The sequence below is a fragment of the Protopterus annectens genome, chromosome 16.part0, assembly GCF_019279795.1.
Source record: "Protopterus annectens isolate FY-2018-M chromosome 16.part0, PAN1.0, whole genome shotgun sequence".
Lineage (NCBI taxonomy): Eukaryota > Metazoa > Chordata > Ceratodontiformes > Protopteridae > Protopterus > Protopterus annectens.
The window spans coordinates 608,127,198-608,151,421 of NC_056750.1; the positions used below are offsets into that span (position 1 = coordinate 608,127,198).

General features: G+C 40.8%; 1 protein-coding gene across 2 annotated transcripts in view; it reads left to right on the forward strand.

Annotated features, from left to right (window-relative positions):
- Positions 1 to 24,224, forward strand: part of LOC122790848 (adenylate kinase isoenzyme 5-like) — a 1,153,343-nt gene that overhangs the window by 337,220 nt on the left and 791,899 nt on the right. The window lies entirely within an intron of this gene.

Below are 24,224 nucleotides of genomic sequence, written 5' to 3' on the forward strand. Positions count from 1 at the left end.
AAATAAAAGGGGTTTGAAAGGTCATACTTACATTTCAGTCACCAAGTTAAAAAAGGTGGAATTACTGATATGTGCAACTTTTCATTGAAACCTTCAAAGGTAAGAGCCCTTATGCAAATCTACAAGACAGTTTTTTTTTATCTTTTGCTGTCAAAATGTGATGCTCTCAGCAGTCAGTATCACAAAAGACATGCTAGTCTTAAAAAGGAAATTATGCTCTGGAAGAAATTTAAATTAGAAGCGTGTAACAGACTGCAAACTCCACAATTTCAAAGGGAAGATCATAAGCTTCATTACTGGTCAGCAAGTAATGACTGCAAACTGTAAAACCTTTGAATGGCAGATTGGCCATATTGCTATGATGAATGGTCCAGACAAGAATAAGTCCACAACTGATGAATGGTCCAGACAAGAATAAGTCCACAACTGAAGTGTACTGTATGAAGGAGAAATGTAGACTAGTCCAGAAGTGTACTAAAAGCATATAGCCTAGAAGCAGCCCCATGGCTCAAAGGGATATAAAGATCATACTGCTCCCTGAAATTATGCATGTTCGAGTAGGAGGAGGAGGGCACCAGAGGGGCCATGTGGGGGAGAAAGGCAGACTAGTCTTGCTGCAATGGAAGCACAAAGAACCTGGTAAGCTCTTTGCTGCAAATGGTATGCAGATTAATCATGAGGGTTGTGCATGCTTGTAAATATTTGTGCATTTGCTTCCAAGAGGCAGCAGTTGTGGGAGCTTGCAAGGTTGCCATGGGGTGGTAGGGGGTTAGGGTACTCTCCAGCAGCAGTATGCCGCTGCACAAGTGTCCTTGATTTCTCTGGCCCCAGACATGGGTTAGGCTTTGCCTGGGAGAGGCTAAAGTAGGTCTCATAGACCAACTGAATGAGGAGAGGAGTTGGCAACAGACGGTCTGTTGTGGGGGGGGGGGGGGGGTTATATATCCCAGAAGCAATCATTGAACAATATGAGGAATTAATCTGTGAGTATGATCTGTCACCAAACTGGTTATTGCCACTTCCTAGTCCCTGGCAAAAGACCACCTTACCCTTCAATATAACCTGCATCCAACCAGCCCTCTAACTGGATGTGCTGGTGAAGATGACAGCAGAGAGAGGACTTTTGTTGAGAAAGCCCCAAGTGAGATGACTAACCAGACTCTGAATTATATGTGCTTCCCAGTGATGATGCCCTGCAAATAACCTGTCTGAGGAAGGATGGCATACCAGACTGAAGAAGGTAATTAACTTCAGAGCACAGTGACCAACCATATCTGTACTCTAAGAGGAATGACTAGCCAGATTATTTACATCCAAATGGCTGATGGTTAGCCAGTCTACCAAAGCACTCCAGGCTGAATACACCTTAGAGATACCCAAGCCCTGTGGGGACCACACAGACTATTCTGAATGCTTAAAATGCTTTGTTCTAACACTGAAGCTGTAGGAGGAGAATTTGTATAGCTGGAGAAAATGTACAACCGCTACAAAATTTATGGCCTGTAAGTTAGTAAACAATGTTACTGCACATGTCATGATGCTGGAGTAGAACATGTTATAATATTTACTAGAAATTGATAATGCTATGGTTCAAAGACATTGGTCTTAAACACTATAAATCCAACGACACCACCATTTGAATAATGCTGGAATTCTAGTACATTGGTACAAAAGACAACGCTTGCTTAAGCAACTGCATGATTATTATTTGTCAGTATCAACTGTATGATACAATACAAAGTAATGACTTCTACCAAACTTATTTTACTCTCTTTCTTAAGCTCAGATATAAAAGAGTAGATTGGTTGTATACACACACACATATATGTATATATATATATATATATATCTACTCAAGCACACGATTTGTGTATGTGTGTGCCAGTGCATAAAAGTATATTGTAAGTAAAGTAATCCTGGCACAATGTTCAGACTCCACATATTTGTTAACATTGTATGACTACATAGGCTTACAGAAAAAAACAAAGCAACTCTACTTAAGCAAAAGGTCAGCTCTGCTGCAGTCCACCAAATAAGTTTTGTTAAGTTAATTCATTGCAGACAATCCCTGGGGGGAGAGAGTGGGTTTTGGTTAGCTTCTTTACTTGCTTATTGTGCATCTCTGAACAAGTAATTTAGTGCTTACTAACAAAGCAATTTAAACTGTTCTCATATTAATCCAACAAAAAGCATTTTATTCTTGCTAACAAAACAGAGAGACTTATTAAAAGATAAATAAAAGCAGTAATACTCCTGCTAGATAACATGAAATGTGAAGAACAAAGTCATGATTTTGAAGGGTTGCTTGGCTGCAGATAAAATAAGATTGATCCTTGTTTTTCCTACCAGGATTTAAAAAAAATGTGGGGGGGGCTGTGGTATTTAAGGGCACTGCCCTGATTCAACCATCTTCAGAAAAAGGAATATATTTGTCAACTTAACAATGCCCATATGTCATTTTGCTTCAAGAAAGAGACAGAAACAGTAGTGAGCAAAGGTCAGAATTCTATGATCATAGCCCATACAAACATATTCTCTACATGGGTATATGAAATATCTGTAGATAAGGGTTAATAGTTGCATAGTGGACATTTTAACATGCATCTTAATTTTGTACATTTCCTTTGAATCCTTTTGTTCGTCTCAAAATCCATTTTAGTAAAGCATCCCATGTATTTGCATCTCCTTCAGTAAAGAAATAGTGCTTCATATTCATTCTAAAATATCTTCATTTCACTTTCTAGTCATAACTTATAGTTCTTCTAAACATGGATATTTATTTCACCTTGTTTATATCCATTAGGTATGTCAGCCTAAGTTCCCATTTCTGTCCTGTCTTTAGTGTTTTACACATTTTCTTCCATAAATTCTCTTTGCAGGAGTAATACTATTAATGTTGTCACGGTTGTATTTGTAGTGTATTGTATCAATTAAATTAGACAAATAGAGCAATGTTTGTATGTGATCTATTTTACTTAAGTTGTATTTATTTCAGTTTTAGGGAAAAAAAATCCCACTTTGTTCATTGTATATTCACTTTACCTTCTCCATTCATTTGGGTATGTTTGTGACAACATCCTGGATCAGGTGCTTACCAGTATGGGGACCACTGTAGCACCCCCCACTGTTAAGTCTTCCCTGGTGAGATCCGACTACAAATCAGTCTCATTCAAAGTAACTATCACACCCTGCCCCCCAGAAGCAACTAAACTAAAAAACTTCTCCAAAGTAGATTATAACCTCTTACAGGGTGGTATAACTAACTTCACTGTACCTCTCCCCTCAGATGGAACTGTCAACTATGCTGAGTTCTACACCAGTGCTTTATGCAAACACCTGTATAATTGCTTTGACTCAGCCCTACCTGGTAGGACCAAAACAAGCTCCTCCTGCCTGGTAGACATCTGCCATTAACAGAGGCTATACAATAAGAGGAAGAAATTACTGTCTAAGACTAAGAGGGAGTGAGCCCTAAACTGGAAACACTCCCTCCTCAGCATAAACAAGCAAGTAAAACTTCTTGTGAAGTCCTCCAAACTATGAATCCAAATTAGCTTGCTCAGCTAAGGACACCCATAAGCTGTTCTTTAATTACATACGTAACCTAAAAGGAAAGGTCCAGAGTTGTGCCAAACTGGTAGTTAATGATACCACATATACTGAGCCTGTGGACAAAGCTAAACTGTTGGCCAACAGGTTCTGTGAAAACTTCACTTCCCTGTCTCTGCCACATGTGCCCCATGACATCCCTACCACCTGTCCCCTACCCTGTATCTCTAAAGAGCAGGTCATAAACACCCTCTCTAAGACCAAAAACACAGCATCTGTGAGACCTGATAACATCCCAGACTGTGTCCTACATGGGCTCCAACACGAAATAGCAACACCATGGGGTAGTCTTCTCAATTATAGTCTAAGCACGGGCTTCGGACCAGCTAAATAGAAAATGGCCATTATTCCCTTGCACAAAGGTGGTGCTTCCACTGACTCCAGAAGCTACAGACCTATTAGCCAGACTAGCTTTATCTGTAAGGGCATGGAGCAAATCATAATGGACCTTATCAACAAAGATATAGGCAATCTCCAAACACTTTATCCTTCTCAGTTTAGATTTGTTGAAGGGAGATCATGCCTGTTAAACCTGGTGGACATCTCTGAGACAGTTACCAAGCCCTGGACAAGGGGAGATATGTGCATACAGCCTACCTAGACTTAGCCAAGGCATTTGACACTATCCCCACTCAGGCATCATTGACAACTCATCCAGTTAGGTATCAAACCTTATATTGTTAGATAAGTTGCTAACTGGTTCACTGATAGAATTCTTATAGGGGAATCCACCTCCAACAGCAGATCTGTCATCGGTGGTGTTCCACAAGGATCAGTCCTGGAACCTATTTCTCCAAAGTACAAGCAAAAACTAAAGGTCTGTGGCTGATGAACTTTTCTAATGACTACAAACTGGGAGTGGTCATAGAATCTCCAAACGATGTCATCATCCTACATGAGCATTTTAAACAAATGATTAGTGCCAAAGTCATGGCCTTAAACTCAATGCAAAAAATGTATTATCATTCCTTTCTGTAAGAGCGGTGTTCCTGCTATCACATCAGTAGCAACACCTTAAGTACGCACTCAGTGGTGAAGGAACCTGGGCACACAGGTCAACAGCAACCTTACCTTTGACCACCATGTCTTCAAAGTAGTAAGAAGGGCATTCTATGTTGCTCATCTCATAAGTAAGGGCATTGCCTCCAGAAAAAAAAGAAGTTATAACCTCCCTGTACTCTTCTGTCATCAGGCCAATAATTGAGTACAACCCCCCTTTTGATATGTACCTTACCAAGCACCTGCAGCAACTGAAGAAGACCATAAAGGTTCCTCACAAGGAAAATTCAAGGTTTTCAGCATCTGTCCTATGTGGATAGTCTGAAATCACTGTCACTTTATTGTTTCATACAGACTTCTCAGAGGCAATCTCTGCCTTGCATACAAGGCAACCTCTAACCATGCTTTATTGGAAATGCTGCATATCCGTAAGTCAAATATTACACTGGCTACTCACTCTAAAGACTTTAACCCTGTATGTGACATTAACAGAACCTGCTGGAGAGAGACATTTGTACCCCAGAGGTTAGCACACCTTTGGAACAGAATCCCATTTCATGTCAAACAGAGCACTTCAGTAGCCCTCTTCAAACGCAGTCTGGATGATTGACTGGGTAACCATAAATCCAGCCTGGGGGTTCCACCTCTGTCCCTCTTGGACAGGGGCAATAGGTGATGATTGTGGAAATAAGGGTAGAAATTGGCTAGGCTTGTAAGGACTCTTAGGCCATTAGCCTAGTAACTTCCTATGATCCTATGAATAGTTTGAAATAACAGGTAATGCATTACAGATGTCTGAGGAGTGGGTGTGAGTGGGTGGGTGGGTGTGTGTGTGTGTAAACATTTTTTGTATATTTTTGTGCAACTGAAATGTTGGCTGGTCATGTATCAGACATTTTTATTCATAAATTCAGTCTCAGCTCAGATCTCTGAAAAATGAGGCATTAGTACATTTAAGACAATTTGTTTGGTCTCTCCCTCATGTTGAACATTCATAAAGCTTGTAGCCCTTTGATAAGTATGCAAAATGTTCCTATCTTAGTGCTTTTCTAGTAACAATGAAGTAATGTATTGAGTTGTTCATCTGCTGGTGTTAGAGTACACACTTCATTGTTTATGAAGGAAAGTCACTGAGAACAAAAATACACTACAGTGTGTCTTGAATCAAGATATGGCAAGGATTAGGGGCGGTTAACTGATGTCACTCATTCAGCAGGAGTTTTACCATTGGCAACTGACTGAAAATTAAAGTACAAGAAACTTTGCATAAATAAAAAACAAAAATGCTTCTAACACTGTTCTCACCATTGTATGGCATATACTTGTAGAATAAATGTTTTATTACATGGAGATCCACCTTCCCTAACATATACAGTCAGCTGTGTCACTAGCATACCCTAAAGGCTGTTGCATGTTTGAGAAGGGATCATTTCACTTGTAAAAGAGTGCAGTACAGAAATTCTCAGTACAGTAAAATATGTCCTGGAAGGTATATACGTAAACATAACACTTCACCTACTTCACAACACAGGCACCTCATATTTTATTACGTTTCAGCAATGTTTCACTACTACTTATTTTTGTTACTTCTGGATTTGTGTTAAAAAATACACATTTACAATGTTTCCACTGTGCAAACCATTAAATAAAATAGTATGTCTTCCATCATTAAACAATGTGGAAGGTGTGATGATGTGAGGCATTGTCAGCTATGCCAGGAAAAGTAGGGCAGTGGATGTGTAACATATGCCGGCACAGCTAGCTGGAATTTTTTAAATAATTATATGTCATTTGTATGTCAAACTGATTTGTAGAGATGCTTGTTTTGAAAAATGTATTTGTAAAGCTGCTTGTGTTAAAAATGTTCCAACAGTAGTCCAGCTAACTGTCAAAAATAGTAAGAAATTAAATTACTTAATTTAGGCTATAAAGATGGTATCTTACAGTTCTGACTGCAGCCAGAGACAAAATGTCTGTGCCAAAGAATGGTGTATTAGCTCCTGTACAAAGAGTGAAAGTGTTTTATAATTTCCACAACTGCAACAGATCTTAGTAAAGCTCTGTATGTGTATTATTAACACATATGTGCGAGATTCTGGGTCACTTGCTAGGAAAAGGTGTAGCATGGAAACCAGAAGTCAGATGACCAGATGTATGTGATGTCATTCTGTGATCCATCACTGAAATTATGTTTTTTTAATACTAGATGAGGCTGACATCTCAGAGCACTCTGTTTGTGGAACCTGACATAGAAGGATCTCTCACCTAGTTCATGTTGCTTTGTTCTAGTAAGTGACCAGGGAATAGGAATTCTTGAGATCAGTCAGGAAAATACAGTGTGACTAGTTAAGTACTCTTTTTTTGTATCTGTGTGAATCTATTCATCTGTGTTATTTTAATGTATTGTATGATTGTGAAACTCTGGTGTTTATTGTAAATAGATATTTAGTATTTGCATGTTCTTTTGTTATGTTATTTAATATATTTAAAACTTTCACTGTGGCTGGTCCTGTAGAAAATATTTTAAACTTTGAGAGTACTTGTATCTGTTTGGTGACTCTCTGCCCACACCTGAAGGCCTTACTGCATTGACCAAAACACTACCATTTGTACTAATATTAACTTCACTCAATATAATTGGGTACCCTTGTAAGAGCCTTAACACAGCTGGCTTTGGATTGTCTGGTGGCAGTGTAACTACCTTATAGTCTGGACAGAATGGAACATAGCTAGTAAATATGTGCCAGCCTATCCCAGGTGTGAGTGTGTGTGTGTGTGTGTGTGTGTGTGTGTGAAAAACAAATCTCAGAGTGTGTGTGTCAGCTGCTTCTAGCAGGAACACGAAGCACTGCTTTTACAGAGAGGGTGCTGGAGGACTTGGCTTGCACACTCAGCTGAGAACTCAACTGTATAGCTGTGCCAGTAGGGAGTGTTATGGGGGGACCTGGAGGGGGACAGAGAGAGAAATTCAGACCCCAGACTGAGCGTATTCCCTGTGTGCTCTTAAGGGAAATTGTGCTTGATGCAGAGAGCTGCATTTAGAAATATTTTATTTTTTTTTGTTCCAAGTGAATGTCCCTCTCCAGTATCAGTGCTGAGGATTCAGGCTCTTTGATTACTGGCCCAAAGAGGGGATGTCACATATTGGTGAGCAGTGGTGTGGATATTAATTGAACTTTGGTAGCCTGCAGGCAGTTGTCAGTGAAGGTGTGTGTATTCTCAGCAGCCGCAAGGTAAACATTCAGAGTTTCATTTCACAACAGTTTTATTTAATTTTTGTTAGTTTAGTTTAGTCAGGGAAAGCAGGCAAAGATGTCAGCAGAGGATAATGGTATGCTGACAAAGTACCAGTTGGCCAAGGTGTTTCACACCAAAGGACTGATGTATGCCACCCTGACTAAAGATGAAATTATTTCAGCATCAGTTGCAGCTCAGACCAGCAACCAGGAGGATAACCAGATGAGTGATGAGAATTTGCAGCCCTCAGAAATAAGACAGTTCACCTTTTCCTCAGAGGACTTAAAAATCTGTCTGGAGTTAGAGATTTGAACTGGAGGCCAAATGTTTGGAATTAGAATCAGCAGAGACTGCAGCATTTGGAGGCGGAAGAAAAGGAGAAATGGATGGATTTAGAATCAGCAGAGAGACTGCAGCATTTGGAGGCTGAAAAAAATGAAAAGCAGCATCAGCATTAGAGGGAGATGCTGACTCTTCTCCAGGGTCATGGATGTAATGGAGAAGGGAATAACCAAACACCAGAAACAATAAAGGTCATTAAATGTCTTCCACAGTTTACAGAGGGTGATAATTTTATTTATATATTTAAAAGAGTATGTAAATAGTAGAATGTTGACCAAGGGCTCTGGGTATGGTTACTGACCCCCTTACTCCATGGTAAAGCTGCAAGTGCTTTTACTTGAGTGTTTTAAGTTAACACCTGAACCTTACAGAAAAAAAGTTTTGTGAACATAGATGCAAGGTGGATGAAAGTGTATGTAATTATATACTGCTGAGTTAAGCACTTATTTTCATAGGTAGGTGAGTGGGTGTCAGGTCACCACTTTTGAAGGGCTGGCAGACCTTTTCTTAAGGGACAAGCCCTTAGCACTTTGCCTAAAGACATGAGAATCTGGTTGGCAGACCAGGAGTCTAACCCTACAGATGAGCTGAGGAAGAAAGCGGATGTCTACTTAGCAAGCAGGGCATCACTGCACAGGAAGAAGATACCCAATGCTGAACATGGATATAAGGGAATCCATGATGGGCACACTAAACCACCCTAACAGAGTTCGCCAGTAAAAGGGGAAGCTACTAGTTCAGGTACATGACCAAGATCAAGAGTTAAATGTTTTAAATGTAACCAGTGGGTCCATGTATCATATAGATGTCCATGGAGGCATGGTGAGGAACAAAAGGTGGGGGAGCCAGCAAGTGGGAATAACAGTATGCTAATGGTAAATTGTCTGGAGACAATGGGGTATCAAACTATCACCAGAGTTTATATCCGATCTTAGTGGATGGAAAACAGACCACTACTAAGAGAGAGAGAGCATGTGGCATAACTATTGTGAAGTCTGTAGTGGTTAAAGAAGAGCAATACTTACTTATGTAGTCTACTCCAGTCAGAGCTTTAGGAAGGAACCCCATTCCAAATGCCTTTGACCAGGGTTCAGTTTGACTGGAAAGGTAGAAAAAGAAGCAAGCAAGTAGGTATGTTTGAGGATATCCCTGCAGATGTAATGAAAGGGAATGAGTTTGATAATGCAGTATCTTGTTTGCATGCAGTTACACACAGTCAGGCTTGGAGATGGGCATGTGGGTCTGGTAGCCTGGGGAGACCCAGACAGACCCCACCCCTGAAGCCAGGGCTGGTGAGGTGGCTTTTTCAGGGAGGGAGCTACCCTTTAACAGTGAACCTGAAGATGAGTCATGGCTGCTGTTAGGTACTGATGTTCCCTTGGACAGAGTGACTGCAAGGGCAGATGTGAGTAGTAGTACCCAGGCTGACAGTGAGACACCACTGTCAGATGATACCAGGCTTCCTGTGGAAGGGGAGCTGTGAAAAGTTACAAAGATTATAGGTTCATAGGTAGGTACTAGGCTATCTGCCCGAAGGCATTTATAAGCCTAGCCAGAATGTGTCGGCTTTCGCTGCCTCCTTAGATTAGTTCCCTGTCCCTCTGTCCAGCAGAGCCACTGAAGTGATCCCTGGGGTAAACTTTGTTTCCTATCGACTCATAAAGGTTTCTTTTGAGGAGTGTTAGCAAGGAGCTCTGCCTAATTTAGATTGGAATTTTGTTCCAAAGCATGGGAAGTCTCTGGGACAGGAATCTATCCCTCCAGAACGTCCTGTTTATTGTTGTGGTGAGGTTTAGATCCCTAGAGCATGTGGCTTGAGGGGATAAGGTTTTCTTTAGGTTGGAGCATGTCCATCAATTCTGGGTTGGACATGGCCTTGTATGTCAGGCAGTGATCACCTCTGTGTAGGCGGTATGCAACCGAGTACAGCTGGAGTTTCTTCAGTCGAGCAGCATAGTGCATCTGTTTCAGGCCAGTGATCCTCTTGGTGAGGAACTTCTGTGGTCTTTCCAGCTGCTGCAGGTGTCTTGTAAGGTACATCTCAAATGGGGTGTTGTACTCTATGATGGGTCTGATGAGTGATGAGTAGAGGGGCACAATGACCTCTTTTGATCTGGATGCAAACCCTTTTGTGATTAGGTGGGCCACATAGAAGGATTTTCTAACCACTTTGGCAATGTGATTATCAAAGGCGAGATTACTATCTACTTGGGTCCCCAGATCCCTTACTATGTCTTCCATATTTAGGGGACTACCACCTATGTGGTAGTTTGTTGGAACCTTGTTTTTTCCAAAGGGGATGACTATGCACTTTTTGGCATTTAGCTTGAGGCCATGATTTTGACACCAAGTGTCCGTCTCCATGAGACCCTTTTGGAGGATGTCGATGTCAGCAGGAGAGTCAGTTATAGCCCCTATTTTGCAGTCGTTAGCCATAGTCCTCCTGTGCTTGCCTTTACCTCTGAGAAGTATATGCTGAACAGGAGGGGTCCTAGGACTGAGCCCTGAAGAATGCCACTTGTAACCAATTTTAAGTCAGACCTAGTTCCCGCAACTCTCACCATGTGGGGTTCTGTCCATGAGCCAGTTGGCAACCCATCTTGTGGCATAGGGGTTTATGTTCAGGCTGGTGAGCTTGTCTATAATACTAGAATGAGGAATGGTGTCAAAGGCCTGTGCAAGGTCTAGGTAGGCTGTGTGTAACCACTTTTCCTTCGTCTATAGCCTTGGTAACGGTCTCAAAGAAGTCCACCAGGTTTAGGAGGTATGATCTGCCCTTAAAGCCGAAGTGGGAAGGGTCCAGTGTTTGGAGGTTCCCAATCTCTCTGTTAATGAGTTCCATGATGATGCACTCCATAGCCTTGCAGAGCAAGCTAGTCAGGCTTATAGGGCGATAGTTCCCGGGGTCTGTCTTTGTGGAGCAGAATAACCCTTGCTGTGCGCAACTCTATGGGTATGTAGCTTGTGAAGAGTCTGAGTCTGAACAGTGTTTTTAGATGAGGGGTTAGATAGAGTTGAGGCAGGCTCAGCTCTTGGCTGTACACTAAGAGGCTTTAAGGTGCTAGCTATGGAGGCACCTGATTCTCAAGAAAAAGAGGAGTCTGTATCTTGGAACAAAGGGTTACTGTACAGAGAGTAGACTCCTGAGAGAGGGCTAGAAGGTGAGGTAATACAGCAGTTGGTAGTGACTAAGAGCCTACAGTCTTGCACTTTTAGCCATAGCCCATGACATTCCTTTTGCAGGTCATATGGGCATAAAGCATACCAAGATACGTATTATGCAAAACTTTTATTGGCCTGGGATTGAAAGGGATGTAACAGGGTACTGCAGGACCTGTGAGCAGTGCTGAAAGAAGGAATGGCAGGAGAAAAAGTTAAAGCTCCTTTGATGCCTTTGCCTGTGATTGAGGAGCCATTTAAAGAGGGTAGCTGTGGATATTGTGGGGCCTCTGAGTGCAACAAATTCCACAGGGAAGAAGTATATTCTGGTGGTGGATTATTCTACCAGATACCCTGAGGAGAGGTGGCTCGGTCCTCCAGTTAGGCAGAGAAAATGGCAAATGCTTTGTTAGAGATTTTCAGCAGGGTAGGTTTCCTGAGAGAAATACTGACTGACAGAGGTGCCAATTTCATGTCAGACCTGCTGGCTTATTTGTGGAAATGCTGTGGGTGAAGGACCTAAAGACCACCCCCTACCAACCACAGACTAATGGTCATGTAGTGAGGTTAAACTCTACAGTACAGACATTGCTACAGGCATTTGCAGACTGGTTTAAAAGAGAGTGGGGCAAATGTTTGCCCCCTTCTGCTATTTGCATATGGAGAGGTGCCCCAGATTTTTCCTCCCTTGAGTTGCTGTATGGGGATAGGGTAAGGGGGCCTTTAGATTTGATTTATGATGAGTGGGAGGGTGTGTGTTAATCCCACAAGGAGTCAGTTGTGGCATGTGTCCTAAACCTCAGGACAAGGCTTAGGGAGCCCATGGGCTTGGCCCAGGAGAAACTAGCAGGAGCTCATCATCAGAAAAAGCTCTGGTATATCAGTAATGCTCTAGACCAAGAGTATTTTATTTGCCATTCATTAACTGGTTTGGTCTGGTTGGGCAGATGCCCTTTTTCAGCAGAGACCCGAGGAGAAAAGCTGTATTACAGCAGTGAAATTTTTTATAAACAATTAAGTATTTAAGCATACAATCATGAGGAAGTACATACAGCAAAAATAGATTAATTTTATGCAATGTTTGATGAGAAAAAAAAATTGAACATAGATATAAACCAGTATGTGACTTACATTTGCAGATTCATCATAATCATTATTTGAATGGGAAATTGCTAACCTAAGTGTAAGAGTAGTGAGGCATACAGTGCCAGAATGGAAGGTGCTATCACAAGGAAAAAGCAAAGGAGGGGTAAAGGATGTAAGAAGAGGGAAAGATGGGAGGTAGAAGTATATAGTGAAGATAGGAGTATGGGAGGTAGAAGTATATATTGAAGATAGGAGTAAAGTGGGAGGGAAAGGTCAAAGAGTAGGGAACATAAAAATACAAGTAAGAATAGATAGCTGTAAGAAAATAGGGGTAGAAAGAGGGGAGAACGAGGCAGAGGAGGCAAAGTACAAGTAAGATCTTTACAGGGGCAGGTCCTGGCGTTTATAGCTGCAAGAGTTTTGGATAGTTCTGATATGGAGAGGAACTTGGTTCCTAGAGGAGGTAACTGAGTGGCTGTATAGCATTTTACCTATGGATTTATTCAGTTTAATGATTTGGAGAAGATGTTGGTCAGAGCTATGAAGTTCCCGGTTGGGGACATAAGGGGAGATGAGGGTTGCTAGCAATGGACAGGCTGCAGGTTGATTGAGGATAGTATGTGTCAGAAGGAGCTTAATGGAGTTCTAACCAGTGGAGTTTTTGTAAGGAGAGAGAGGCAGTAATGTGAGCTCTAGGGGAGATTAATGGCAAATCTAGCAATTTTGTTATATGTAAGTTTGAGTTTGGTTGACAATTTTTTGGGAGGTAAGTGAAGATTGGGGCAGAGTATGGTAGGGTAGGTAATAGGTAGGCTTCAGCTAGGGACAGTATAGATTCTTGTGTTAAGAATTTCTTATGTCTGTGTAACATTCCTAGTTTTTGGTGTATCTTCTTGATGCAGTTATTGATGTGGATGTCAAATTTAAGTTCGGCATCTATAAAAACCCCAAGAAGTTTAGTGTGAGATTTGACCTTAATAGTAGTGTTGTTTAGAGAAGTGACAGAGAGATAGGCTTTGATGTGTTGGAGGGATTTGGGAAGGAAGAGAATTAGTTTTTTTTATTGGGGTAAGTTAGGAGTTGGTTAGTTGTGAGCCATCTTTCAACTGAATGTAGGGTGTGTTGAGTGAGGGAGAGTAGGTGAGGTAGACTGTCAGAGATCATGATGATTGTGGAGTCAGCGTATTGTATGAGTGTGGAGTGGTGGCAGGATTGATGGAGATTTAGTAAAGATGTTAAATAGTAGTGGGTCCAGGATGGAGCCTTGGGGCACACCAGTTTGACTGGGGAGGAAAGGTGAAGTCGCAGAGAGCCATTTGACCGACTGAGCTGTATTTGTCAGGTACAAAGAGAGCCAGGAAAGAGTAGAGGTAGAGAGATTAAAGGAAGAACGTTTGGATAGAATGAGGTTGTGGGACACAGTGTCAAAAGCTTTAGAGAGATCAAGGGAGAGGGGTGACACTAGTTTGTTATTGTTAAGATATAAGTGATAGAGTGAGTGAAGGATAGTAATGCTGTAGTAGTGCTATGATGTGGTCGGAAACACTGTTGTGTTGGGATGAAGAGATTTTCCTGAATGAGATATGAGATGAGCTGCTTGTCTACACACTTTTCCAGAATTTTAGAAAGGGGATTGAATAGCAATAGGCTTGACGTTGGAGGGGTCAGTGGCATTACCTACTTTATGTAAGGGTATAATATAGGAATTTTTCCAGATATTAGGGACAGAATTTTCCTGAATTTGATCTGTTGATAAGTATGAAGAATGGATAGGCAATAGAGGGGGTTGTGAGTTTAAGGTATAGAGGAGACAGGTTGTCAGCAGATGGGGAGCAGGGTTTTAGTTTATAGAGTAGAGATCTGATGATGGGGGGACAGGCTTGACTGAGAAAGGAGTTTTGTGGGAGGGGGATAGAGGGGTGTCAATGCAAGTATCCTTGTTTGGTTTGATTAGTTTTTGTATGGAGTCTATGAAGGAGTTCAGGAGAGTGGCAGTTTTGAGTGGAGAGCTGTTAGGAGATGGGTTAGGAAGAGATGGGTTCCCTGGGTGTAAGAGTTTGTTGATGGTACTCCAGAATGTTTTAGGGTTAGAGTGGGGTTTCTTTGTGGGTCAAGATAAAAGGATTTTTTGTAAAGGGTGACATGTTTTTTGTAATGTTTTGTAGTTCTCTATAGTTTTGGAGACTAGTGGGGGTTTTGAGTTTATTCCAGATTTTCCATGCATTGGTGCTAGCAGATGATAATAGAGTATGCTGGTTATGGTTATCATTTGTGTCAGACACAAGCTGTAGTCACTTTGGGAAGGACCCTTCAAAGTAATAAGGAAGGTCAGTGATGTTAACCACATGGTAAAACTGCTAGGCAGGAGGCAGGGGCACAAATTGTACCATGTTAACATGATGAAGCCTTACCATAATAGGGAGGCCCTTCTGCTGAGTATTTCCAGTGTATGGCAGGAGGAGTCTGAGGGGGATCTTGTTGACTGAGCTCCTCAGTGAGGCTCAGACTGACACCTCAGTGAATGGGTTAGCAGTGTCCCAGTGACTATCCCCTATCCAGGTTTGAGAAACTGGAGCAGTGTTACAAGAGTTTGGGGACATGTTCATTGGGAAACCTGGGTGCACCCACCTGGTGCAGCACCATGTGGATACAGGACCCCAAACTTTTATCAAGCAGGCCCCTTACAGGGTGCCTGAGTGAGTCAGACTCTGAGGGAGATGAAACAGGAAATGTTGGAACTGGGGGGTTAATCCAAGAGTGCAGCAGTACCTGGGGCCTCCCCAGTGGTGCTGGTACCAAAGAAATATGGCAGCACCAGGTTCTGTATGGACTACAGAAAACTAAATAGTCACCCAGAGTCAGATGCTTACCCCATGCCTAGGACAGATGAAGCATTAGAGCAGCTGGATGGGGCTAAATATCTGACCACTGTTGACCTGACCAAGGGCTACTGGCAGGTGCACTTGACTCCCATCACTAGAGAGAGAGGTCAGCCTTTGTGACTACTTTTAGATTATACAAGTTCACAAAGATGCGCTTTGGGATGAAAGTGCCCCAGTGACCTTCCAGAGGCTGGTAGATTGTATCCTAGCAGGATCAAGAGATTATGCCCTTCCTTATCTGGATGGTATTGCCATTTACAGCCATTCTTGGCATGAGTACCTTCAGCATGTCAAGAAGGTCCTGGGCAGACTGCAAAGGCCAGGGTTGACCTTTAAGCCCAGTAAGTGTCAGGTGGGTATGGTAGAGGTCTCCTACCTGCCACATAGAGTTGGGAGTGGTAAGATCAGGCCAGAACCTGCCAAATTGGAAGCTATTCAGGCATGGCTTGCCACCATTGCTAAAAAGCAGGTGAGGGCATTCTTGGGGACAGCACAGGACTATAGAACATTCATTCCCAATTATACTACAATACCTACTCCCCACACAAACCTGACAAGGAAAAACAGGCCAGACAAGGTAGTGTGAATCCCAGCCTGTGAGCAGGCATTCCACAAGGTTAAAGGGGCTTTGTGAGGACCTCCTGTGTTAGCCAGCCCAGATTACAACAAAGAATTTGTTGTGCAGGTGAATTCTTCCAACCATGGGGTGGAGGCTTTACTCAGCCAGATTTCCTCAGAGGGTGAAGAGTACCCAGTTGTATATCTCAGCTTTGGACTCCAACCAAGGGAGGAATGTTCTGCATTTGTAGAAAAAGAATGCCTAGATATAGTATGGGCACTGCAGAAACTTAAACCCTATCTTTAAGGATGTAAATTCATTGTAGTTACAGAGTGAAATCCCTTAACAAGGCTACATCATGGCAGCCAGCAAAATGCCAAGTTATTAAGGTAGAGCCTAGGGTTGTAGACTTTTGATATGACAGTGCACCATCATAGTGGGGTCAGCAATGCCAATGCAGATGGGCTGTCAATATAGGGTATGGGTTAATATATTCCATGACAGGCTCATTCCTTTCAATCCACATTTCTGAAGGTTCACTTGAAAAACTAGCTTGAGTCTTCAAAGGAGGGAGAGATGTGATGATGTGAGGTATTGCTAGCTATGCCAGGAGAAGTAGGACAGTGAAATGTGTAACATATGCCAGCACAGCTAGCTGGAATTTGGTAAAGAATTATATGTTATTTGTATATTAAACTGATTGTACAAATGCTTGTGTTGAAAAAAATGTATTTGCAAAGCTGGTTTTGTTAAAAATGTACCAACAGTGGGTCCAGAGTGTATTATAACTATATAAATTAATATTGTAACAGAGGAATACAGGAAGAGAAGAGGTTAATCTCAGTCCTGCTAACTTTGAAAAATAGTAATAAATTAAATAACTTAATCTAGTCTATAAAGATTGTATCTTACAGTTCTGACTGCAGCCAGAGACGAAATGCCTGTGCCACAGAATGGTGTATTAGCTCCTGTAGGAAGAGTGGAAGTCTTTTATTGCTTTATAACTTCCAGAACTGGAAAAAATCTTAGCAAAGCTCTGTGTGTGTGTGTGTGTGTGTGTGTGTGTGTGTGTGTGTGTGTGTGTGTATTATTGACACATGATTGAGATTCTAGGTCGGTCTCTAGGAAAAGGGTATTATGGGAACAGGAAGTTAGAAGACCAGATGTATGTGATGTCATTCTGTAATCCATCACTGAAATGATTGTTAATACTAGATGGAACCTCACATAGAAGGATCTCTCACCCACTTCATCCTGCCTTGCTCTCGTAAGTGACAAGGGAATAGTAATTCTTTAGATCAGTAAGGAAAATATAGCAAGATTAGTGAAGTACTGTTTTCTGTATCTGTATGAATCTATTCATCTGTGTTATTTTAATATTTCCTGTGATTGAAACTCTGGTGTTTATTATAAATAGATATTTAGTATTTTCATGATGTTTCATTATGTAGTATTAAATATATTTAAACTTTTCCTTGTGGCTGGTCCTTTAGAGAATATTTTAAACTTTGAGAGTGCTTGTGTCTATTTGGTAACTCTGTCATCACTCCTGAAAGCGTTACTGCATTTGCCAAAACACTGCCATTTGTGCTAATATTAATTTCACTCAGTATAATTGGGTACCCTTGTAAGAGCCTTAAAGTAGCTGCCTTTGGAGTGTCTGGTGGCAGTGTAACTACCGTATAGTTTAAGCAGAAGGGGGCATAGCATTATTTACATATGTCTAGCAACGGAATATTTATCCCTTGGCCTGCACTTTTTTTGTTTCGTATTTACTATTATATTATTGGTTGCGGTCCAAGGGGACATGGCAGCTGAACAACCATCAGTTATCGAGTTGGATTACAACCCTAATAAGGTGAATAGGATGGAAGCTCCTTTCTCCGAGAGATTCTCTCAGTATTTGCTGAGAGATAGGAGTTGCCTGTGGCAGTTCGATGTTCGTACTATGGATGATGATGTAACCAGCAAGACGGAAGATCTGGAATTCCTTCAACACAGTATGGAGGAAATCGAGTGTGATTTCCTGAAATTAAAAAGGTTACAAGCACAGCGTTTTCACTTTGATCTGTGCTTGGAGAAGAAGATCGTACCACGGGGACTACGGGTGTTCCACATGCCTACCCAGGGTCCACAGTATTCTGAATTGTTGGCACGTTGGCAACAATTAAATTTGGAGGTAAGCACCAATTATATGCGTTTACTTAAACTTTTTTATTCCTAAAGAGGAAAGACTGAGAAATTTGTTGAAAGAGAGGCAGGAAGCTCTCGTTAAGAATTATCACTTCGACACTTTGAATCCCTTGTTTGAAAGCTTACTAGACGGTGTTGCCGTGTTTGAGCGTAAGCTCATACATCAGAAAAAGACTAAAATTTTGAGGGATATTAATGATTTTAGGACAGGCCATGTTTTTATGTTGCCACGAGCTGGACATAATATGGACAGGAATGGTGTTTCTAATTCCAATGTTAACCGTGTTGTAGATTCCTATGGCAATGTTCCTTTAAATAGACACAATGTTGAACCTGTTGTTAATGCTGTTAATGGCAATCATGAGTCTGAGTCTGTAAATGGTTCCTTTGTGAATGGACAATGTCTCAGTGGTATGAATGGGGCTACTACACGTGCTGGTGTTAACCAGGAGTCTCCTTGTAGAGACCTTGGGGTAGTTGCACTGTCAAACAAGTCGGACCTGCCATCAGGCGTTAATGATTGTGAAGATATTTGTCCTGAAGCTGGTCTGATGGGAAGTTTATACCCTAAAGTCATAGTTAATGTTGTGTGTCTCGGCTTTTTCCCAGTTAGGGGTCGCCACAGCGGAACTCCGGTCCTGTAATTATTGGCAGTAGATTTTTTTTATGTACCGAGTTGCCGGCTCTGACGCACAACCTTCAACAAAGGTACGCCCATTCATGCATGTCTCCACACAGAAGACGCTGTAGCTGGGAATCAAACAGGACAGCGTCTTACTGTGAGGTGACACCACTACCACAGCACCAATAATAATACAAATAGTAGTGATCATGGTAACAGGGCAGAAAGGGTTGTTAGACCCAAGGGTAGAAATATTCCATCTGCCGACACTGAAGTTTATAATATTATGAGAAATGGCACTATAGGTGACCTCCCTTTTCCCCTACCTGTCCGTTCGGACAGGGGGGAGGACGTGTACGATCAACCAGCAGGGGGCGCCAGAAGCACAAATTATCTGGAGAACAGAATCAGAATCAAACACTGAAAAAGATGTGGGGGAAGGCCCTGAATCACTGATTTTGAATATCTCTGTATATGAACTTTCATCTGAGGAGAGATGTGTTCTTTGTAAGGGCCTGAATTTTATACCTACATGTAAGAGTAGAATGCCTGACACTATTTTAGACCTTAAAGTGTTTTGTAGGAATATTATGCTACGTTTAATGTATGGTGATATAGGCCCAGGTTATACATCCAATAATGATGCTGGTTATGATTCCAGCCTTAAGAAATTGAGTAGCTATGTTCCCAGTAACCATCCCTTAGTGGAAGCATATTTGAAACTCACTGAAGACATTTTTAATTTCTATGACAGTGGGAATAATCAGAGGAAATACTCTCAAGTCTAATCTCTCATATGCTGAAAGGACAGCATTGAGAGAGTTATAACATAATAGTTTTATTGTGATTCTTCCAGCAGATAAAGGTGGCCTCATTGTTGTGATGGATAGGTCCCATAATTGTCAGTCTATGACTTCCATGTTAGGTGATTGTAGCTTTTATGATAAGATAACCATTGAAGATGTACACAGGGTTATCACATCAGTAAGTAATAGTATTTTCAATGTTTTTTTTTGCCCATCTCATCACTGAAGAAGTATTTTCTTTTTTAAAGGTAGTTCATCCACTGATTCCACTTATACAAGGCCTGCCAAAGATACATAAACATCCGACTGACCCACCTATGAGACCTATTGTGGCAGGTGGAGGGTGGGTCACAGAACCACTTTCACTCTATGTGGAGAAGTTTTTGAGACCAGTCATTAATTGGAATCAGGTGGTTTTAAGGGACTCAAAACAGTTTTTATTAGACCTCTATGAATGTACTAGAGGTATCCTTGATGCTGGTGATGTTATTTTTGTAACCTTTGATGTACAGTCCCTGTTCACCATGATTCCTAATGAGTTAGGGATCCAGAATATACATGAGTACCTCTTGCTTCATGGCGAACCTTCTGTTGCAATAAATATCCTGGATTGTTTTTATCACTGGAGGACTTTGTGACTGTGTTTTTCTACCTTGATGCCTTTATTCTCCTTTTGGAGTATTCTGTCTACTGGAAGAATTAGAGACTGTGCCTTTTTGCTTTAGAAATTATATTTTTCTGCCTGGTTCCTGCCTGATTTATCTGTTGCTTATTTGTTACATTATTTCAGTTTATTATAAATAGATATTTAGTATTTTCATGATGACCCTTAAAGTAGCTGCCTTTGGAGTGTCTGGTGGCAGTGTAACTACCTTATAGTTTGAGCAGAAGGGGACATAGCTAATAAATCTGTGGCAGCCTTTCCTAGGTGGGTGTGTGTGAAAATCAAATCTCGCAGCTGCTTGGAGCAGGGGCACGAAGCACTGGTTTCACAGAGAGGATGCTGGAGGACTTGGTTTGGACAGTCGACAAAGGACTCAGCTCTATAGCTGTGCCAGTAGGGAGTTTTAATGGGAACCTGGAGGCAGACAGAGAGAGAAATTCAGACCCTGGACTGAGTGTGTTCCCTGTGTGTTCTTAAGGGAAATTGAATTGTGCTTGATGCAGAGAGCTGCATCTGGAAATACTGTGTGTATCTATTTTTGTTCCAAGTGATCATCCCTCTCCAGTGTCAGTGGTGAAGATTCAGACTCCTTGATTACTAGCCCAGATAGGGGACGTCACAGAAGGCTGTGTTTGCAGTGTGGTTAAAACAGCACTCATTATTTCCCTTGTTGATCAGTGTATAATTTGAAAACTCCAGAATAACTAAAGTCTTAGCAGTCATACTTTCCAAAGTATACTCAAGAGCAATGCATATGACACCCATTCGGAATTGTAACACAGAGTTAAGTTCGAGAACTGTTATAAGTATCACCGTAAATCTGGTTTACAGCTTCTCATTCCCAGTTGTACTTTGTCTGACTCTTGAGTATGGATTGTCCCTGAGAAGGGTATATATTACCATGTCAAAAGACATGTTTGGTGAATACGTCTTAATCGACACGGAAATATGGACTTGTTAAAAACCCGAACAACCGAGTTAGCAAATTTTTTCCAAGGGGAAAAAAATCGGTTAGCCATACAGAAAAAAAACACACTTTCAATCCCTACAGTGTGGGGGGCTTCACCCCACACACCCCTGATGTGGGGGGGGGTGCCCCCAATTAAATATACCAATATCCGAGATTGCACTACAGTGTGGAAAAGGGCAAATGCCCGATGATGGGCGAGCAATTTTTTTCCACTGGGAAAAAATTTGCTGACTCTGCCATTCATGTTTTTGACAAGTCATTATTTCCATGTCGATTAAGACATGTTCAGTGAACATGTCTTTCGACATGGTAATACAGACCCCATGAGAAGCGTTAACCTGTGAACAGCTGTTATGTATAATTAGATAAATGATTTAATCAGTTCTTCCTGAAAGTCAGAAGAGACATTATTACTACTCTTAAGTAAATAAAACCAACATGTCAGACTCCAAAGGACAGAGAGTGGGACTCATGAACATGTTATTATATAAAGCAGAAAACATAGTGCATAGTGGCACAACTTTGCAGAGTTTTTTATGGCCATTAACAATGATAATGCATGACATGTCTGCATGTAGAAAGCAACACCACTGGAAAAAAAAAGAATTATGGAATGAAAGGTACCACGTTACAAACCTGTAGTATCCTGCAGTCAACTAAGTAAACCCTCAGCATTTTATACACATCTCCTTTCACTTTATTTTTGCAAGCTAATCTTCAAAGTAAGTGTTTTTGTGGTACACAGGTGTGACCAGTGTTTTAGCAAGGGCATAGTTCATGGCTGAGATCTCAAGTGCAGATGCTTCAGAAGGTTTCTCTCTCTCTGCAGCATTCTGTAAGCCTTTTCCTTCACAGAACAACCGTGCAGTGGTGTGAGTGGTTGGATAAGGAGCTGCCAGTTTGACTTTTTGTGTGGAACTGATAGTCATGCTCTGTAATGGATCATTTCTATTTGAATAAAGCTGTTCTAAATTAGGCATGACCTCAGAAGCATTATTTATGCATTTATTAAAAAAATATGTTCCTTCGCTGTGCAAAGTATAGTTACTACCTATGTGTTGCATGTAGTACTGAAAGTACACCTTATTAAAATGAAAAAATAATTTAGTGAACATGACAAAGCCCTACAGTCAATTTGTATTGTAAGTAATAATGTGCAAACAGCAGGATAAAATACTACCACACAAAAGACTGAATGGTAGACAGATGATGCAGCATTCATTATAGCAGGACTGGCACCTTGCAGTATGGAAAATGCTGTGGAGAGTATTACCCTATGGCAAGATGGATATGGTATCAGAGGACCTACAGAGAAGACTCATTCATGACAGTCTAATGGGATGATTAGCTACTAGACAGCAGCAAAGGGATCAGAGTTGTCTTATATTATTTTTGTGTCATGTGACACATTAGACATGATGCCAGTGGACAATACAGAAGGCCCATTCTTCTGGAAACAAAAGTTACCATAAGGCCGAATTCTGAAAACAGCAACATGTTAGTGGCCCACTGTGGCATTTGTACATATCGCACAGACATCTGCATCCATAACACTGTATACAGTCCTCATCTGCATGTTTTGGCACAGTGAGATGTACATAATATTCTCTGACATACCCTAGAAATGGTACATCACCTTGTATGCATTCAGAATGATAGAAGGTCTGCATGTTGTACATAAGACTGTCTTGGCCGTGTTTCCAAGCCCTTACAATGGCTCACAGTTGATCCAACTAGCATGAAACTGTTTTGCATAACAGTTTTCCTGAGAATAAAGTCATTGTTGCCATTTCTAGTCCTTGCTGACTGATGAAATAAAAATTAACAAGTACCTTCTTATGCCTGCTCTTGCCTCCCTTTTCAAACCACAATAAATTACTGATTTGTGCTAAGGCAATTTGTATTGAAATCACATTTATTTTTAAAACAGTGTTTTAGAAGAAAGCCTCATGAGCATTGTCTTGGGTGAAAAACAAATTAACTGTGTCTGTTAGTTTTCCAATTAGCTTAGAAATAAATGTTATTTTAAAACTTTGCAAGTGATGTAGCATAAAGTATTCATTACTGATGGTAAAATAAATCATTGCAATTTGTATACCTGAGAAGAGGTGCTATTATTTACATTAAAGTGTACTACAAATTCCTTCCAATACAGTCATTCCTTCCATATGGCTAATCTAAAGTGAGACATATCACAATGAGTTGCAATGAATGACTTTATATACCAAATGCTGTTAATAGAAAAAACAAAATCACTGTATTGCAAAAAGGTATTTATAATACTGAGTTCAAACTTATTATTTTCTTGCTTTTTAATACAACTGTTCTTGTTTAAGACTTATTATGATAAATAGATGGTCTGGCTTTCACAGTAATTTTGCACAGAGCACAGAATGCCATTTTGGTGTGCAAATCATAAACATGCTAACTTGAATACAAAATACAATAGATGCCGTATTCATAAATTACTCTGGAAAAAGTTTCTGCATTATAGTCTTGTCACTTTTTGTAAATGGCAATATTTAGTTATTTTAAATGCAGACTGATACACTTAGTGGTTTACAATATTTTACACTAGCAACTGCAGCATTTTTAAATTATCTTTCCTCCTTTGGAGCTGCTTAACTCATATTAATATAAGACTTGGTCATACCTTATTGCTTAATTATTGGGTTCATAGGTTAACAGTAAAGTGCTGATCCGGCAGGCCTTTTGTAGTCTAGCCACAAGATTCTAACTGATGGTTATCCTTCTTCTATGTTCCCTTCTAACTCCTAAGTGCTGTTTTCTATAACTTCTCATTATCTCGTTTGAGAACAGCAACTTTTTCTTCTCTTTGATTTGCATGTTTACCTCACAGAAGGTTTTGATGTTTCTTTTTCATATACACTTCCTAGTTTCAGAGCTAGTGGAACTGCTCACCTGTAATTTTATGAAAAATTTCAAAAGAAATGCGAGTGTATTCCAGAAAGTATTTTAGAAAAGTGATGCTATTTTGTAATGATTTTCTCTGCAGCTAATAGTTCAAGCTGATCTGTAAAGGAATATGTTATTTTAAGTTTGTAAAGCATATATCAGGTATAGATAGTTAGTCAC